Genomic DNA, 13,239 nt, shown 5'->3' on the forward strand with positions numbered 1-13,239 from the left:
ACGGATGGAACATAATTTACCATGGTATAAGAACGGTGTCAATCTATGGGATCGATTAATATCTCGACACAAACCATGACACTGTAACAAATGAGAAACTCGGAAATATCCATTTGAGAATAACTCAAAACTAACCACTCAAATATAACCATAAGCAGCCAAATTAGTCGCTCAACAATGGATGGGATGGATGAATGAAAGCCATAAAAAGAGGAAATTGAGACCTGGATACACACCACCCAGCTGTGTCTCTATTCACATTTCTAAGACCTATACTCCTACAGAACAAGTGATTCTGACATTTGATCCATTTGTCGAAGCATATTAACAACTTGAACTATTTATCATTTCAATCGATAGATTTGTTGAGCCTTGCTTTGTCAATGGAATATCATTAAATGGCTTCCAATTACTAGTCTCAGTTATAAACTAATACAAGTATACTTGCTCAAATAAACTAACAACAGTGCTTCCAAAACTAAACTAAGAAAAGTGAAAGTCCAATGCAGCACAAAAGATACATTTGGCTCTATTTTTGGTTTACATTCTCAATGCGATAAATCCAGAATCCAAATATATACTCTGGCACTGGATCATTTCAAGAATTAATCAGTTCATCAACATGCTGATATGCATCTTGCACCAATTATTTTATCTTAGTTTTTTCTGATATTACCAAAGACTGGGAATTCGAATAAATGCAATAATCAGTTTGAACGCAATTTGGCTTTCATTAGAATCCCAGGCGATTGAGCCATATTTATTGATTCACACAGCAAAACTAGCAAATATAATAGCAAGAAGATGTAAGATACTTTGACAGACTCAAAGAGGATATAACTGACTCTTCTTATTGCCAAGACAAAACACTTTGATACAACAACAGCGATGCAATATTGTGGCGAAAGGGTGAAAAGAATCAAGATCAAATAATAATAGTTAACAGAGGGATCAACATATGAGGGAATAGTAAATACCTCATCCACCCAAACCTACGAACAACCAAAGCATGAACGAACTGAGAATAAGCTTGATTTTGCAGATCTGTGGTCAGGCTCGAGATTCCTACATAGATGTTTGAGAAATGCATTTACAGCTCCGCTAACCCCATCTTCATTTTGCATGGCTTTTGCAAGTTCAATTGCCTGTTCCTTGACCTGCAATAAGTTAAACCTATTTGAAAATCTAGCTAAACAAATCATATCCTGTGTTTATTAAAACAGTAGTATCGTTTGCTGAAGTTAACTCACACAAGTTCTCAGTTATGCCTCCATAGCAATGAAAGTGAAACAGAGGAAAATAAAGGTGTGGATTTGGGATGGGATTCTGGGGCTTTAGTCAAAGCCAAAATTTTAGATTTCAGAAAATTGAGCCGATAAACATTTCTTGAAGAGTTTCTTTTAGATGAGAAAGCATAAACACCTATAAACATATATAACCCAACATAAACAATCGCATCAGTGGTTAGTTAGTGTGCCACCCTACCAGGCAGTAAATAGTGGGTTTAATCACATTTACTAATTTAACAAACCAAAAAAATTAAAAAGACTTCTTGCTGCATTTGATTCATGATATGCTACATTTTATTGAAAAGATTTCTTACTGGCACTTTTGAGTAAGCTGATTAGGAAGTAAATAAAAATATTAGAAACCAAAAAATACCTTCGGATCTAACATAAAGTTGATTGCATCAACCAACTTTTTAAGTGAAAACTCATCGACCGGGATCGGTGGAGGACCTACACCTCTGGCATGGACTCTCTCTCCCAGAAAGGCTGGTCACCAAAGAAAGGGATGATTGTTGTTGGACACTGCATCGGTAACATCAAACAAATAAACCAAGTTGTTAATGACTAAGTTGCACAGATGTGAGTACCAGTCACGAGTTAAAAAGTTACCGCAGCTTTAAGGCCAGCAGCAGTTGTACCGGCTCCCCCATGATGCACCTATTACAAATTGAAACAAAGTTTATAGCCCAAAGGTGAAGATTTGAGTAATCGTGGCACTGTGTAAATATGATTAGCAAACAACTGTAGTAATAATTTAAAATACATGTATGAAATTTTTTCTTGGATCAATCTCTTAATCATGCTATCTGAACAGGTGTCCATGTATTTTTCTATAGATGAACAGTTACTGCACCCTGATTTGTTGGGGCGTGCTTGTCGTTCCGTGCCCCAGAACTTTAACAAATTTTCCTGGCGCCTAACAACACTGTACCCATACAAACTGATCAGCAATTGATTTGAGATTTTTACTTGTCATTTTAAATATAAGAGGGGTGAACTTTCTGCATATCATTAATTAATCTGAGATTCCGACTGTCCTTGGTCACTCATGTAAAGAATATGCACTCTTTCCTTTTTAGTCTGTCCCACAAGAATGTGCACTTTCTAATTGAGAAAGTTTTTTCTCTCTAATGAGGTGGGACTCATTCTCCACTAACAATACTTTAATTACTTGTTCTCTTCACCTCTCTCTTACTTTACCAATTTTACATTAAAACTCGTGCCGAACTCAAAGTGCATATTCTTTGGCAGCCACTTGACTTGGGCCAATGCCAGCCACACCTCGTATCTCAACTACACTGGATGACAATTTTGTAATCAAAGATAAATCATGGTCAGTGTGATAGATTTAATTTTAAGGGAGCTGAGAACAGTTGACAAAATCTAAATGCCAGAAAATCAATTAACTAGCCATTAACATCCAAATAAAGCGTGTTTCTTGCAGTTGATTCTGCCATTTCTCTTCTATCATCCCCTTTTCTCATCTACTTTGATATTCATCTATAGAATCTGCATTCTGTCACTAATCGGAAAGCTGGAGTTGACATAATTAATAAGATTGATTTTCCTTTCCTTCTATGCATTAGGGTTTCCTAAAGTTTAGTTATTTTGGCATTTATTTGCTTTATTAGTTAATTGGAATAAGTAGATGAACTATTGACCAATATTAATTGGCTTTGATATAATTTCCTTTTGCCAATAAGGGTTTCCTTTCAATTTATTTCCTTTTAAGTTTTATTTTTCTTTATGTTTAGGATTTCTATGGTTTCCTTTGCCTATATAAAGGTCTTATTGTTGAACTACAAAGATACACCTTCGAAGATTAATAAATTATGAATTCTATTTCTCTTGAGTCTTGACTCTTGAGTACACTCTTGATACCAAATGATAAAGGTGAAAAACTGGATAAGAGTGGAACTGATACAAGGTGGATGAATGATGCTACAATGGGTATAAGGAAAGGAACCGTTGATAAGTCTTTGTAGTCCAACAATGAGGCCTTAATATACGCATAGGAAATCATAAACATAAGGGAAAAAAAGAAGTTAAAGGAAATAAACTAAAAGAAAACTCTAATTGGTAGAAAGAAAGAATATCAAAGCCAATTAATATTGTCAATATCTTTTCATCTTCTTAATGTAATTAACAAATAAAACAAATAAATACCAAAATAACTTAAAACTTTAGAAACCTAAATCATAGAAGGAAAGAAAGGAAAATCAAGTTCATTAATTATGCATCAATGGGCAATCTTAGAGGCAGCAGGTTGCATACCACTTGGACCCAATATGCTTATAATTATTTTTATTCAATTTGGGGCAACTGTCTTCCATGAGTGCTGGTAGCAGACAGCAAACCCCATACTCTGGAACTAAAACGACCAAAATTAGTATGACATCTATTATGGGACGGAACGGAGAGGGTACCATTTCTATTAATGGGAACTTTCTCGAACACGTTTCTCTCTTTCTCTCCTAGTGTACCCACTTTCTCCCTCCCTCTATTTCTCTCATATTTTACCGATTTTCCTTAAAACTCATGTCATCCACAAATGAGACTATTTTCTTAGGACAAAGGGAGTATTTTATATTGATTCCTCAATTGGTTGGTTACAAACGGTTGGGCTTAGGTTATTAGTTAGTTAAAATAAATATAAAAAATGTTCCCGGTTACAAATACAACTGTTCGAATAAAGAATGTAGCCGACCACACATAATCAAGTGTCAAGCGATCAAAGAGAAAAGAATAACTAACCACAGCAGAACATTGCAAGAAAAGCCAGTCATGAGGAACATTATCCAACAAGTATACAAAGTCCTTCCCTTCTGCCACTGCGATCATTTGTTATATTCTAAACGAGCTTAGAAATATATACAACTAATATCAAGTAGAGTTAGCCAATAAGATCATAGAAGGAAACTCACAGTCACCAAGGCCGCCCCAGCCTTTGTTAATTATGCCCCTTTGCTGAGTTGTTTCTAAAGCTTCAACAATTATTTTTGTCATTTTCTCTGGTTCTTGAACGGGCTGAAATTATTGAAAAGAAAGGTTGAATTTGACATCCTTATTATTCTCAAGAATAAAGGGATGTTGCAAAACATAAAAACCTTTACAAGAGCTAAGTGTCGAAACTTTAATAAAAGAGAAGCATTTTTCATGGTGGAGACAGAGAAAAAGAAATCTTTCTTCTGAGTCTGAGCAGAATCCATTACTCCTTTTAGGACATGAAATTCTAGGTGTGCATTCAGAATACATTTGCACTACCTGAGAAAAGACTATTTATCATGATTTTATATTATCTTCCGTAATTGGCTGTCCATAAAATCCATTCCATTAAGATCTGAATTTTTGCTTAATTGATTTTCAAAAAGTGGAAGGATTTTTTTAAATAAATAAAATGAAACACTGGAAATGATCAACAATAAACTAATTGCGTGTAAACCACAATTATAATAGCTCTAACATATCATGAGAGCAATATACAAATAATACAACAAATCACTTCTTAAAAACTAAAATCTAAGAAAGAGAAATGTGTATCGATCATTTACGTACTATAAAATGAAAAGAAAACAATTATAAAAAAATCAATAAATGAGAGTTTGAGGGGCTGGAAATTGGATACTCACCAGACTGCCAAAACCAATATATATAGGCTTTGGACCAGCTTTAAGCCAGTTTAAAAGAGGCTCGGGTGGCTCGTAATTTGTCGCAAGATCAAGAAAGCAAAATCCAACAACATCAATCTTTGGTCCCCAATCTGCCAAATAATATTGCCAGGAATTAGCAACTCTAATGCAGACATGCTACGGAAGCGTCTTTTACAGTTAAACAGAATTCATATGCTGCAAAAGAAGAAAATTAAGAAGAAGATTACAAGTTTGGAACTTCTAGTTTAGATATGAATGGAGTCACTTAAAAAGGAGCTAAATAAGTTATTAATGTAGATGATTCAGAGATGAAACCTTTTGGTTTAGGAACAAGATGAGGACTCCAGATATATCCATGTGGAATATCAGATTCAGAGCCCTGTGATCCACTCAAGTATGTTACTGGGCGTAGCTTGAGTTTTTTTTTTCCTAACATCATTTATCATATCTCTTATTCCTAGCCAGATCAAGGAGTCAACTATCTGATAAGATAACTGCAAAAACACTCATTAAAAATAATTAAACATAAAGCACAATCACAACATTCTTAAACAAGTATTTCCTCCATCACAAAAATAGTCCCGTTTGTGTATAGCATGAGTTTTAATGAGAAATTGGTAAAGTAAGAAGAAGGAGAAAAAGTAGATAAAGTAAGAGATATGGAGAAAAAGTAAGTAAAGTATGGTAGAGAAGAGAAAAAGTGGGTAAGTGTGAGATATTATAAACTTTCCAGTTTTAGAAATGGGACTATTTTTTGAGGACATCCCAAAATGGCAAAATGGGACTATTTTTCATGGACGGAGGGAGTATAAAATGCAGTAAGAAGAAAACAAAGGAATCACTCACTCTATATCCAGCTGACTGCTTAACACGAGATAAAGGATGGGGGAATTCACTGGTCGGCCTGGCAGAAAAAAACTATCATTTAGACAAGATGAATGTATTTGTCATCAGGGGAGCCAAGCCCCAGGGTATATTTATTTTATTATATTTTAGTATGATGTATTTTATATTTATCTCAGTCTCCGCTTTACATATATATAAATGTAATCTCCCTTGTGAAAATTTGTTTTACAAGATGTAAACTTTATCTCGTCTGTCCAGTTCTAAAGATCCTAGTTCCGTCCCTGTTTGTCATAATTTTATGTCAAACTTTTAGTTTTCAGCAGTAGAAAAAACAAATATATCCATCAACAGAAATTCCAAGAGAAGACTTACGTCACGGCATTGTAAAAAATATATGAATTGGTATCTTCAAAGCCTCTGCAACATGTATATGACCTGTATATAATTAAAGATAAGTAGGTTCATATTTATGACTAAGGATGATGATAAACACCACATTTGATTGTGACCCAAAACATAACTTAAAAAACACCTACAATACCAGCACATCACTCTCATTACTTGAAAAATGCCATCACAGAAGGTCAAAGCAGGCAGGTGTTTTGTTTGGTTATTGACCAGCAATTTAGAATGTATCACAAGTTCATAGAGCATGTAATGTATGGAACGTGGAGAAGAAAGAATGCAAACATGTAATGTAACAATTTAACAAAAATAATATGATACATAGTAAAGGCTGAGACCAACGAACAAGAACATAAACTAGAAAGAACCTCTAAGATTGAAAGACATGAACAGAAACTGGAAAGAACTGAATGGAATTATTCGAACAGAAAGAACTACAAGAAAATAATCCTCCCCGAAGGAGGCCAATCCTCCAGCAGAGGCCACGGTCTACAACCGTCCAGATTAGTGATCTCTCAAAAGATAAGCTGATCTAATTCTTAAATGCTATTTATAATAATAATCCTATATCCCTAAACTTTGGAAATAAATCAAATCAATATCTTCATCATATCAGTGAAGATATAGAGAAGATTACAACTATTTACAAGATATTGAATAAATCTTCATTGATTTTTTATTCCAATAGTTATCTTTATTTTGTTATTTATTCAAGTAAGTTAGAATTTGATTTACTTTTTTATTTGTTTAGATTTGGATTGAAATAGAACTCTATATTCATCTATATATATAGATGGATGATCAAGAGGGATAATGATCAAGAGGGACCAATTAGTTTGTTCGGCAAGAGCCATTAGGGTTAGGCATTCCTTTCTTGATTACGGTTCGTCCCTTTCGTTTCTTTATCAATTTCAGTTTATATATTTATTCCCATTTGTATCCATGGTTCAATACATTTCATAAATATCCATATTATTGAATGCACTCGGTGCTTCCGACTTTCACTCAATACGCACAACCAATGCAACGTTAATCAATACGCAACTATGTGTAAATCATCAAGGACCTTGATTGGATATTGAAATGAAAGAAAAGCTCATGAACTTAATTGGAAGAGAGAGAAGTCAAGTGAAGCACAGCTAATTAGCCTGTGGATATTGAGGTTCCACAAACCGTACTTCCTGATCCTGTATTTGAAGCTGTTTTTGAAGCAGTTGTTTGAATTCTTTATGATAAGCTTGGAAATATACTGTTTTATTTCAGATATCCTATATACCTCAAAACATTAGAAAAACTACCACCTACTATGCATACCAAAAACAAGCCATGTCCACCAATTTGCTTAGTCTAACACCATTTTCACATACAATCCAGGATGCCTGAATTATTGTGGTCTCACTAATCCCTAGCCAATGTCTTATCAACATTCAAGAACTCAAAGTAACAAATTGTTTAGGTGGAGAAGCTAAGGAACTGTTTTCTCATCCCCAAGGAAATGAGTAAATAAGAAAATAAACCTTGCAATGGCAGCACGGAAATATATATTAAGTGGTAAACAAAAGTCAAACTACCCTTGCAACTTCGATTTTCATCTTTGTGTCTCCTATAAATCTATGACTACAAGCCAAAAGGTGAGCCCAATGATAAAGCTAAACTCCATAAAGTTGTCCTCATACATCTCATAAATATACACACTAAGTAATCAATCAATAAAAAATAAGGACAGCTAGTTAGAAGAGAAACAAAAGAGAAAGCAAATGTTATGTAGTCTAACCATATGCTGGAGGATTAGCAATAATTGCTTCTGCTTTGAAAGGAATCCCAGAATCAAGGTCGGGCTCTTTGCATGCTGGAAGTAGAGAGAAAATTATCTCCTTCATTTGATTTCTTTGTACAGGTATTTCAGAAGGCCCAGACGGTAAAACCCTTTGTTTTTAACCATGTCTATAGAAGAAAATAATAAATTTATCAGTACACTTTTAAGGTGTAAACTGGTCAGCTGCCATTAAAAGACATTCAGACTCAACAATTGCAGCGAAGAGTCATGCTGAAACCGAATATAGGTCATAATTCACTTGTATAGCTATTTTCCGCTATTTGCACATATTTAAGGAATAATATAAATATAAACCCCAAGTGGCTTGGAACCATAACAAAAAATGGTATACACAGACACAACACCGAATTGATAGTCATATCTGTTGAAAAAATTACCATGAAAGGAGGGAACCAAAAATCAAAATTATGAGAGACACTCTTCCTCAGAACTAGAGCCGATAAAAGAATGTTGTTAGGAACTTACATCCTGCAAGAACTTTAGGATCACCACCAAGAGGATAGAATTCCAGCCCAGAAGACAAGACAAACTCTTTGAAATTGGAATGAGTAGCTAATCTAACACGATGGCTATAATCCTGCACCCAAGTATCTTCATCAACAACTGCATATAGAACTTGAGTTTGGGCGTTGGGCATTTCACCATTTATAGTAATTTATGTTTTAATCAATCTTTCTCCTTCACTTTGCCTTCAACTATATAATATGATCTTTATTTTAAACTACTCGTATACCTGTAGTCGCTTTCAATGGCAACAAATGGCTGTACATCCCCACGAGTTCCAACAATAAGCATTACAATTTGCAACGGAGGAATATATTGCAGCTCTGTAGCATCAATAGGCTCTTCATCCGCTTCATTGTACACACTTTCAGTGTCAATTCCAAGAATTTGAGGTTCAACATCTACTGGGACTTCAAACTCTACAGTTCCGTCATGTTTAACAGTAGCTATTCTGTTCAACAAGCTGAGCTGCAGTACTTAAAATATTTAATATACTCCCAAGGCAAATTCTATGTATGAGTTTTGGTTGCAGTTTTTTTAATAATCAAAAGAAAATTCTAAGGCATGTAACTGATATGGTGTCGAATTCCCCAATATGTAATTCCACCAGAACTGAAGGGATGTAAAAATAGAAAAAATAAAAAACACATAAAATATCTCCAAAAGTTTAATTATCAGCATGAACAAGAACAAGTGTTTTAATAGTATGTAGTTTACTGTTTAAAAAAAGCTGAAACTAATTTTAGCCTTGCAAGCCTTGGCAATATTCAAAGCAAAATGAAGTACCAAGAAATCCACAGGTAGCTTTGAATGAAGCAAGTAAGCTAACTCTCTAAGCGAAAGTTTCCAACAAATATTGCTTCATATAGACTACAATATCATACGCTTCACCTAGTGCTTGCAACTTAGCCAAATCATAAAACTTGTTGTTGATCAATCTCCACCCTCTAAAGAATAGAATTTAGGCTAGGAATAGCCATCCAAAAAGGTACTCCATGTAGTTAGCATAACAACACACGAAGTACTCCCTCTGTCCCATTAGAACTGAAACCGTTTCCTTTTATGCTTGTCCCATTAAAAATGAAACGTTTCCTAGAGTAGAAATAACTTCATCTCTACTTTTTCATCAATCTTACTTTACTCTCTCTTCATTAACTCACAAAACAACATTACATAAAATCCCGTGCCAAAAACCAAACATCTCATATTTATTGGGACGGAGGGGGTATTCGATAATCAGATTATTACCCCTTCCCTCATCTATAAAGCAACTGGTCATGCGCACATACATTGCTGCATAAATGAGACATCTAAAGTCCCATAGAATAACAGAATCTATACTAGCTTACCACTAAAGAGTGCTTTCAAAACTGAACCTACTCGTCTCAAGTGCTGCGATTAATATTTTTATTTTTATAAAGCATTAAACATGCAACACTGTCTACTGATCAATATGATAGAGTTACTGACTTAATGGACCATTTAGAAAGAATGTTGACCTTCTCCTGAACAGAAATTTGGTTGTCATAAATCCGAGCAGCCTCTTCAGGGAGTATATTGTAAAGCCTTTGCCCATCAGTTTTTGACCGTTCCAACACCGAAGGAGACTCCAGTTCCCCGCAATTCAAAATTTTTGCAGGCGTAGTATTCACTCTAGTGAAAACCGCCTCTCCACCCCCTGCCAATTCAGCAAATTTAATAAACGATCCAACAAGCATAGCTCAAACAAACACAATTACTGATCATAATTAACAAAAGCAAATCATCGAAAACATCTGATTCTAATTAAAATTCCACTATTCTAGCCCTAGCTTCACCTGAAGAGTTGCTGCGACCGTTGGAAGGGGGAGAAGCGGTAGCGACATCATTGGCGAACTTAACGGAGAGGTGAGTGGAGCTGGAAGAAGAGGTGGCTTCTCCTCCAGGGGGTTCCATCGGCGGCGGCGAAGTGCGAGGATGATCTAGATCTACGGAGCCATCCATAAACAAATACGAGTAGTTCTATGCATGTGTAGTGCAGCAGAAGCACAAATCAGTGAGCTGGCAATGTGTGGGAGTGGAGAGAGAGGGAGAGAGCCGGCCACGTTCGAGATGTGGGAGACTCTGCTGGAAGCTTTACAGATAGATATCTACAGCAGTTTTGGAACGGGGAATCAGCAAGTTCACGCGATCATTGGCGCGTGGGAATAAGCTCATAATTTGTCAAAGTCGTTTTATCGCCCATTTCTGTGATAGATTCTGGCTTCTAATCATCCACTGGATATCAACCGAGTGTTTAGCATTTTTCCGAGACTGGAGTATATAAAAGATTCATTATTGACCTAATACTTTAATTCTGATTTATTATATGCTTTTTTCGAGACTTTTAGCGGTACTTTGCGTAAAAGATTTTACCAGAACAATGACTCTAGTTATTAAATGATGATCATATCAAGAAGATAAACTAGGGATGGAAATTCATGAACAAAAATATTATTTTTATTTATGAATTTTCATCCCTAAATAAGTTATCATCCCTATCAAACATGTCATTATTGAATTTCTTATTCTCGTAATCAAAATTGATGGATTTGTATCATTAAGGATCACCTATATCATCTGAGTATGTTTATGTAATATAAGATGGAGTGGAAAATGATATAGATGATCCCAATTGGATTTGTATTCCTTGGGTACTAATGATAATTTGTAAAATATCCTTAATCATTTGATACAAATCCATCAATTATGTATTTCCTTGTGTACTAATGATTAATTTATATTCGAAAAATACTTCCAAACTAATCAAGTACGCACAGAAATTCAGTATCATTACTCAAATGAAAAAAATAATCTTCTGTTTTCTTAATTAAGCAACCAAAAATGCCCCATAGTAATTTCATAATATCCTACAACTACCTACTACTCTATCTAATCCTAGTAATTAAGGCTAGCTACTCAGCTCATAAATTTTCTTCACTTTCCTTAAATATTTTATTGATAAAATGTTATGAATCATATATGAAATCTTCACTCAAACTCTAGCGGCAGAATAAGGCAGACAAATGATGGTGCGATCGTGGACGAGAGCGAATTTGGTGTTGCAGAGAGATAGAAAAATGGAGTATCTAAGTAGGAGTAAATATTTGGAGGTGAGACTTTTGTTGTTAGGGTATCCACAATATAACTCACCAGCGTCTCCATCTCGTCTCGTCTTCCCAAGACAACGACGAGCCGGTGTTGAGAGAGAGAGTTGGCGCACCACGCGCTCCGCAGGTGGCACGCTTTTATTGGACGGTGAAGCATATTGATTAACTTGATGTGGTATCTTATTAATTTTGTCTGATGTTAGGTATTTTAGAATGGGAAAAGCTAGACAACCACATTATGTACAACCATAATCCGGTTCAATAGAAAAAAAACCGGTTTATTCATAAATTTTCGGTTCAATAAAAATTAAATTTACTTTTCTACCCTTGATTAAAACTGCCGCCTCTTATTATTTTCTCCACCCAAAATGGCGCCTGTTTTTCAGTTTTTCCCTCTCCCATTTTGCTATTTCCTTGGTTACCTCACAAACTTCCATATCCACCTAGCTATATTCAAGGATTCAATTTGTTGTTTTACAAAAGAAACACAACCAAAATGGGATGATACTATACAGAAAATATTTTAGCCAAATCTTTTACTAAACTTGCTTTTAGGCCTGAAAATTTAATCCGCGGGTTTCGGGTATTCCCGACCCAGTCCCAATACCCGACGGGTTTTGGGTACCCGAAACCCGAAATTATGGGTTCGGGTATGGGTTTGGGTAGTTAATGTTAGGATTTTTCGGGTTTAGGGTACCCGAAACCCGTATTAGGGTACCCGACTAATACCCGATTAAACCCGATTAATTATGTATTTGTGATAAATATTTTTATTTAGTATAGGGCCTATGACCCGTAGGGTAAATCTAGGGTAATTTTATTTAATCACATGTAGATTTAATACTTCTTTACATTCGTGTTCGGTTCATGTTGCATTATTTATGTTTTTTTTTTTTTCTATAAACATAGTATTGTTATCTGACGTATTTTTTATGTATAACATGAATTTTTTTTAAATCTATATGTTTTGCATATTTATTTAATATGCGCACTGAATTAACTTTTCTCTTTTCCATGTTTAATAAGTATTTATTATGTAATACTGTATTATATTTTTATTTAAAAATTCAAATACTTTAAAATTTAGTTGGATTCATAAACTGAAATGCTTATAAATTTTAATTATCATATCATATTATGTACTATATATATTTGTGTTTTTGTTTAATATTTTTATTTTTTATATAAACATGATATCTAATGTGATCAAAATATTAAATATAAATATAAAAAATATTATAATAAAAAATCATAGTTATATACAAGAATTTATAAACTGAAAGGCTTACCCATATAATTATCATATCATATGGAGTATTATATACTATATTTTTATGTTTTTGTTTATTTTTGTTTATTTTTTTACATAAATATAATATCTAGTGTGATAAAATATTAAGTATAAATATAAAACATATAGTGTAATAAAAAATGAAACATATTATATATACAAGAATATGTAAAATAATATAATTATGCTTATGGAAAAAAGAAAAAAAAGATTGATTAAATGACATACAACATTATTTGCGTTTCAATCTGTCATTCTCATTGATCTATAAATGATAGCTAAAATGTAT

General features: G+C 34.2%; 1 pseudogene; it reads right to left on the reverse strand.

Moving 5' to 3' along the window:
• Positions 1-831: 831 nt before the first annotated feature.
• LOC125200455 lies at positions 832-10,768 on the reverse strand (annotated as a pseudogene).
• Positions 10,769-13,239: the final 2,471 nt, after the last annotated feature.

The sequence above is a fragment of the Salvia hispanica genome, unplaced genomic scaffold, assembly GCF_023119035.1.
Source record: "Salvia hispanica cultivar TCC Black 2014 unplaced genomic scaffold, UniMelb_Shisp_WGS_1.0 HiC_scaffold_975, whole genome shotgun sequence".
Classification (NCBI taxonomy): domain Eukaryota; kingdom Viridiplantae; phylum Streptophyta; class Magnoliopsida; order Lamiales; family Lamiaceae; genus Salvia; species Salvia hispanica.